Here is a 7955-nt window from a genome sequence, read left to right on the forward strand (position 1 = left end):
AAGGAAAAGCGAAGGAGACAACTGTTAAACTGTGAAGTGGGCTTAATCTTATTGTGAGATTAGGTTCAATGTGCTCCATGAACACTATCTTCAAAGCTGCTGATACGTTACACCACTTTAACCATAAAGCAACTGAACACGTTGAAGCGGTATGCTTTAAAGTGTTATCTACACATATATGAATGTTTCTCTTAAGCTGGTGTGCCTGTGAAGTGGAGTGAACTTCGGACTGGACATTCTTGAAGGAGTTCGTCTTGAACTGTTCCTTCCAGTCCTTCAAGAACATGCTTTAGCCCAGCCTGGTTGTCTCTTAAAATGCTGTGTCCTGTACAGGGGGTTCTGTGGGCTGGCACCACTGGGAAGAGTGCCTTGAATTGCTCTAGCAACTCCCCAGATAAACTGGATTGACATTGCCAATAGTTGTAATTGGAGCCCATCTCTCTTGTGTTGCCACAGTATATGGCTATAAAACAGTAGTGCCAAAGACTGCGGGGAACACTTGAGGAAATGGCTGTTCTGCCCATCTGATGCTTATGTGGCTTGGGAGGTGCTCTTGTTGCACCTTCAATTTTCGTTATGTTCCAGCAATCCAGTAAAGTGGAGCATCTTGCGGGGAACGATAATGTGTATATTGAAACTTCAGTATAATCTGTGTACATGTCATCTACAGATTTCTTTAGATTTTTTGGAGCTTGTTTATATTTGTTTGTGCTTTCTAACACACTGTATTATAAATAATAAACTTCTGAGTCTACTCTTTTTCACTTGTATAGCAAATATTGTTTCAAGCAGCTGAAAAATGTGCAGCACCTCATGTACTGTATAGCATAACTTGTAAAAGCTGTCATTTTATTCTCTAGTATAGAGAATCATTTTCCATACACGCAGTTCTTTATAATAAATATAAAGCACTTAAACCTTGTAGTCGATATTCTTCAGTCTGTTATCTGCTGTTTCTGGCCTTAGTCTACGCTGGAATTACTTTCTTGCTTGCCTTCAAAGGCAGACTAATTTAAGCTTTAGGCTCAATGCTGTGGGATATACCTTTTACTTAAATGTGTCTTTAGCATTTGTTGTGTCACTGAATACTAGTGAAAAGCAGGGGAAGAAAGGTGGTTAAAGCAAGCGATGAAAAGTAGACTGAAGGTCAGTTTATAAAGTCTATAGTTTTAGAGGTGGGAAAAGTGTAGGTTTAAGCACTTTGCTGTATCTGTCTGTTTAAATACCGTAAAAACAAAGGCAAAAGTTAAGAGCATATATTGAGCTTTACTACAAAGACTTCTTTTGGTGTGCCAGTATGAACAGGCAGGTAATTTCTCAAGGCTACTGAAGGCTTCATTTAACAGGTACTGTTGCACCCAGTGAATGCAGTGGGAATGGTGGTGGTCATGAAGGGGTGGAAACAAACAGCTTGGAACAGTGCTTTGCAGCTGGCTGAAAAGGACTGATATGTAACAGGTGTCTTGATTTCATAAGAAGCCTTGCTTTGTATTCCATGGGTAGGTTAAAGTTCTCGGGAAGCCCATGGAGACAGTCCTCTGACTCAGGCATTGCATTTCATGCTTCTCAAAACCAATAGGAAGGAGACTGACTCGGTCACAGTAGCACTAGCTCTAATAAAAGGTTGCATCGGAGGTAAAGCCCTTTCTTAGAGTGGAGATGGCTCTTGATAAACAAATTCTGAGAGGAAACTAAGCTATCAAGTTCCCTGGCAAGACTGCTTCAGGTAAGTCCTGGAACTGCAGTTGTACTCTAGGGTTGCTACTGTGATTTCTGAGGGTGAGGGGAATCATAGAATGGTTTGGGTTGGAAGGGACCTCAAAGATCATCCAGTTCCAACCCCCCTGCCCTAAGCAGGGACACCCTTCACTACACCAGGTTGCCCAAAGCCTCATCCAACCTGGCCTTGAACACTTCCAGGGATGGGGCACCCACAACTTCTCTGGGCAACCTGTTCCAGTGCCTCACCACCCTCTGAGTGAAAAATTTCTTCCTTAGATCTAATCGAAATCTCCCCTCTTTCAGTTTAAAGCCATTGCCCCTTGTCCTATCACTACATGCCCTTGTAAAAAGTCCCTCTCCAGCTTTTTTGTAGTGGAAGACTGCTGTAAGATCTCCACGGAGCCTTCTCTTCTCCAGGCTGAACAGCCCCAACTCTCTCAGCCTGTCTTCATAGCAGAGGTGCTCCAGCCCTCGGATGATGATTGTGGCCCTCCTCTGGACTCACTCCAGCATCTCCATGTCCTTCTTTTGTTGGGGACTTCAGAGCTGAATGCAGTATTCCAGGTGGTGTCTCACGAGAGCAGAGTAGAGGGTGAGAATCCCCTCTATCGACCTACTGGCCACACTTCTTTGGATGCAGCCTGGGATATGGTTGGCTTTCTGGGCTGCCAGTGCACATTGCAGGCTCATGTTGAGCTTCTCATCCACCAGCACTCCCAAGTCCTTTTTCTCAGGGCTGCTCTCCATCCATTCTCCACCCAGCCTATACTTGTGCATGGGATTGCCCTGAGCCCTGTGCAGGACCTTGCACTTGGCCTTGTTGAACTGCATGAGGTTCTCGCAGGCCCATCTCTCCAGCCTGTCAAGGTCCTTCTGGATGGCATCCCTTCCCTCCAGTGTGCCCACAACACCACACAACTTGATGTCATCAGCAAACTTGTTGAGGGTGCACTCAATCCCACTGTCCATGTCACCAACGAAGATGTTAAACAGCACTGGTCCCAGTACTGGCCCCTGAGGAACACCACTTGTCACAGGCCTCCACTTGGACATGGAACCGTTGACCACAACTCTTTGAGTGCGACCGTCCAGCCAATTCCTTATCCACCAAGTGGTCCATCTGTCAAATCCATGTCTCTCCAGTTTAGAGACAAGGATGTCGTGTGGAAGGAATGGCCTTGAAGGGAAAGCAAGCTCTACCTCTGTTTTCTGTAATGTAAATTCGTTTTAAAGAGGGTGGAATTCCCCCAGTGTGGTGTGGTAGGCTTAGGGACATGGGTAAGTCAAAACTGAGTGAAGAGCAGTGCTCAGTCTCTTCCTGGTAAGGTGTTTTTTTTTTAGATTTGCCTGTTAAGGGCAAGTTCATTAAGTTTTCTTTGAGAACTTGAAGTAGACCAGCAGGGACTGGACCACAGAGGAACGAAGTCTTCTCTTGCTCATAATCACTGGATGTTAAAGCTGACATAAGCTGACCAAGCAGCTATTTAAATGTATTGATACTTCTCTTATGGGATATTGTCTCGTGAACCCGTGTTCATAAGACGTAGTGTAAATGTAGCTGAACATTTATTAGTTCTTTAATTTCAAATAGTTATGGTCAATCTCATTTTTTTCATAAAGGCACTTTAAAACTACTGATTAATACTACTGATCAATCCTCCTTTCAGTTGATTTGTAAATGCATCTGGAGCTCTATCTTGAAACTGTTGGATTTTATTTCCACTTTAAGACTAGAATTCACAGTATCTCCATTGCCTCACAGGTCACTGGTGAAAGGACCTGCTATTAACTGATGAAAATGTGACTTTTGGTGTAAGAGTTGAAAAAACCCCAAACCAACCAACAAAACAAACCACCACAGAACAACAACAACAAACCCCCAGAACAAACCAAGCTTTTACAGTTCAGCGATCTGAGTGAGATAGAGCTGGTGCAGGGAGCTGCCAGCAGCTGCCAGGCTGTGCCGCACAGCCCCGCTTTGTTTCAGTGGCTCACAGAAAAGCAGGTAGGGGAAAGAAGCACTGTTTGTGCCTTACAGAGACAATAAGGCTTTTAAGAACTCAAATCCTCCCTTGAAAGATCCCTCATCGTGCAGGCAGGATTGTCTCTGTTGCCAGCCTGGGTCTGCGGGAAGCAGCAAACGGAGCGTTTCACCGGAGATGACTAAATAGCCGTAATGGTTCTGGACTGAAATAAGATACAGCGTGCGCTTACAGGGCCCTGGCACGGAGCAAAAAGGAGCTACTGTGCTTGGTACCCAGGCAACAAAGCTGCTCACTAGCAAACAGGCTGCTTGGTTTTTTCCTAATGTGAAATTCACTTTTTATGGCTTTCATTTTCAAAGCATGCAGAGCTCCTGCTGACTCAGCATTAAGTGCAATTGTGTTATCGTGTGCAAACAAAGCTCTGTGTGTGTGTGATCTGTGTTTACCAGTCTCGTTAAATAGGGATCAGCCAATAAAGGCTGAATGCGGTCCAACCTGCCTTTCTTGAATACATGGAGGAGGAGAAAGCATTCTGACCAGGAGCTGGTTTGGCCCTTGGAGTAGTGTAGCACTGGATTGCTTCTCTAAGGAATGGTGCTAGAAAAGGCAGGAGGGTGAGTGGAGGTGGTGGGATTTGTGACGGATCACAAGTGGTCTCTGGCAGAGCCAGAAACAGCGCACAGCAGTTGAGTTCTATCCTGGTGTGCTGGGCTGAATGGACTGAGTATCTTCTCAAAGCCTTACAAACGCTGCATCTGCTGCTAGTCCTGCAGAATGTTACTTTTATCCATTGTTCCCTTCTTACGGAAATAAAATATGACTTGAGAATCAGCCATCCTTCCTAATTTTCAAAGCCCACAAATTTTGAGGCGCTATAAAGTCAGGGCTGGTAACTGCCACCTAAAGTGGCCCAGGAGCAGAATTTAAATGGCACACAGCAGAGCTCAGGAGCTGTGGCATCCTGAGAGGGCATCCGTAAGAAGCTCCGAGTTCCCACCAAGTCGGGAAACAGCAGAGCCAAAAGGTGCAACCTTGAACATGCGTGAAACATTACCAGTTGCTTGTATCCTACCTTGGAGACAGAGATCTTCCCACCTTGCAGGACGCTTAACCTCCGATCAGGTAGAGAAGCAGCACTGCCTGCAATCATCCCAAACATTTACTGACCTCTGCTCTGGTGTTTGCCATCTGGGAACTCTCAGAGTTTCCCCTGCACATGGGTTTTTCCTCCCTGCCACTGCACTTCCTCCTACAGCCTGTGAGAAAGCTACTGTGCTGTGTTTGTCTTGGCTATGTATACTGAAGGAAAGGGCATTGCAGCTTCTGTGCTAAAAACTCAAATCTTCCGTGCGGAATGATCTCACTGAGCTTATGTTTTTCTCTCTTCTCGCTGCATCTCACTGAGTTGTGATATGCTGGAAGTCAGCAGAGACTGTGGCCGTGTAAGACTATCGCAGATGTAAGTAAAGAGAACGAGGAATGGAAAGAGGAAGGAAGCCTGCTGTAATTACCCAACACAAAGACTTTTAAATAATACAACAATTTCCTCAGGAAGATATTATAGAGGATTGTGTGTAAAGTCTCAGGTCTGAAGGGCTTAAAAAATCATCTTGGAATGAAAGTCTAATTAGAAGGCCACAGCTGTAAAGAAAAATGGTTATTTCATAAATCCCTCAGTAGAGTTGTTTGGAAAAATACTGGTTTGTCTTTAGGAATAAAATAAATCAAACCATTCATTTACATTGGATTATGTTTGGATTAGGTTCTTGAAATTCACTTTGAGGTCTTTTCATTCCAGCTTGAACATGTGAATGTCCTAAAGTAAAATGAAAGTTTTCCATAACATCTTCATTTGTTTTTCTTTCTGACCTCTCCCAACTAGTTTTGATTTTTTAATACATTTTTTGCTAGATTTATTTATAAGTATGCTGGGGTTTATGAAATACTTATGTAAATAGGTATTTGCATGCCTGTAAAAGTACTGAGTAACTGACAGGTAATGGTGTTTCCCAAGGAGTTGGTGGATCTCATGGTTATAGTCCTTTCTGCTGCTCAATTTAATCAAAAGAAGACAAAATAAGAAATCAGAGGTCGTACCCAGGTAGCAGTTTCCATGGCTGCATGTTCCAACTGCATTATATATGAAATCACTGTTTGTGTCACAATTTGTGTTCTCACTTCCCAAGAAAGTAAAGAAGAACCAAAAAAAAGGAAGAGAAGGAAAAGACAGACAAACCTGGAGATGCTGTAAATAGCAGTTGTACAAATGCCCCTGTTGCACAAGTCACTGATTCTTACTGGGCATCCTCTGCCCCTCCAGACCACCGTGAGCTGATGCTCAGCATCGGAGCAAGGTGGCAACACAGCAGTGTGGACCTTCCAGAGTAGGGGCTCCCCCATCTCCACATCACATTGCTTCTGCCGTGGCCTGGCTGCTTCATGGCTTGCAGCCTCCCAGCCGGTGAGCTTTGCACTGTGCAAGAGCTGGCAACAAGAGGGTGACGTCAAATGAACCTTCAGTGCTGTAGAGGGGATCTCCAGCAAAGATCCTTTAGGCAGGAATGCCCGGAGGAAGGAGACGTCAGCATTCTCACTGTCTTCAAGCACCCAAACTAGTCTTCTTGCTTTCACTTACTGCTGCATGTGGTAATACAGAACCCCGAGGAACTAACAAAAATATAGTCTCCCGCTGGAATTTTTAGCAGTTGCAAAGAGTTTATATCTCAGATCTCAGACTTCCTGGTAACGGTCTCTTTTCATCTTCGCGTGTGGGAGACTTGAGCCTTCCGAGTTCAGGTATAAGTACAAGTCTCTGGATATAGCTTTTTCAGTTGGTCTCATCTCCACTTCCAGTATGGGTTTGTATTGGGCAGCACACACATTTTAGCACCCCTAACTTCAGTACAACAAGCAGGTTCACCCTGCTTTGAGGAATCTACACTCTTCTCATGTCAAGTCTTAGACATCTCATGTCAAGTCTAAGTCATCTCTGAATTGAGCAGTGTTCCAGAAATCTTGGCATGGATTTGACCATAACTATAGGGTAATTACTTAATTAAGGTAATCACTGAATATTTTGCTCTAGTAGTAACCTTAGCTCCAGTGTGCTTGTGCATCATGGATTCCTTTAGTGGTAGAACAGCGTCAACCTGGCAACATGCACACACCGAACTAGATTTGTTTTGGCAAGCTGCTACTATTGCATCACTGTATAACCTCTGGAAAAAAAATGAATGCTCTGCGAGTACAAGCTTGCTGACCTCTGGGAAGTATAATGTGTCGATGTGTTGGGCTCAAGAAACATATGTGAAGTTGCAAAGGCACTGGGCAGGAGACATAGGAAGTGTGGGCTTTAAAAGCCTGTCTCCAGTGAGCCAATGGAGCCTAGAGATGATCCTGTGGAGCTTGGTATACTTCCAGCTGAAGCAGCAGTGGATGATGATGCTTAAAGAAGCCATTTTAATAGCTGTAACTGGTGCTCACCAGAACCTGACCCGAGGGAGCAGGACTCAAGATCTGGTGTAGCTCAGTGTTCCTACTTGGTTTATCCCCTGGCTGTAGCTGGCGTTCGGTGGGTTAATAGCTTATTTACATTTTTTTTGTCCCAGAAATTGCAACATAGCTTTGCCTATCCTGACTCTGCGGCTTCACCAGGGGAACCTTTGGGCTTAAGCTCTGCCTACACTTCCTGGCTGCTCTCGGGCTTTCTGGGAGTGAATTCAGTGTTTTTCCCTGCGTTCTCCCTGAAGAATGAAGGGCCGAGCCACAGGAGCAGGCAGTCCACGTAAAGGCTGGCAGCCCTTTGTGTAGGATTTCTAACCCCATCACAGACAATGAGGACGTCACTCACAAGGTGACAGATTATTTTTATAGTGCTTTCTCCTCAAGCCCTACCTACATTATAGATTTCTGGGCTTGACCTTTACCTCTCATCAGTACAGAGCAGAAGACTATATGCTGATCGCTGCAGTTTTGATCAATGCATCTGTATTTTGATTTCATCAGGGTTTCTATGAAGACTGCAGGCACTGACTAGTTACTGAGATGCCGTTCAGCCCTGCCTCTTATTCCCAGGAGAAAGTTATTTGGATTCTGCATTAAGGTGTAGCGAAAGGGCGGCACAAGCTCTGCAAACAGATGAGAAAAGACAGAGAACATTTTTGGCCCAGTAACCTGAATCAGGTCTTCATTCAGCTCCTGTGTTCCTGGCGGTGGCTGAAAACTGCTTTTGTTTGGTGCCAGTTTTTC

The sequence above is a fragment of the Tauraco erythrolophus genome, chromosome 6 (genome assembly GCF_009769465.1).
Source record: "Tauraco erythrolophus isolate bTauEry1 chromosome 6, bTauEry1.pri, whole genome shotgun sequence".
NCBI classification, from domain to species: domain Eukaryota; kingdom Metazoa; phylum Chordata; class Aves; order Musophagiformes; family Musophagidae; genus Tauraco; species Tauraco erythrolophus.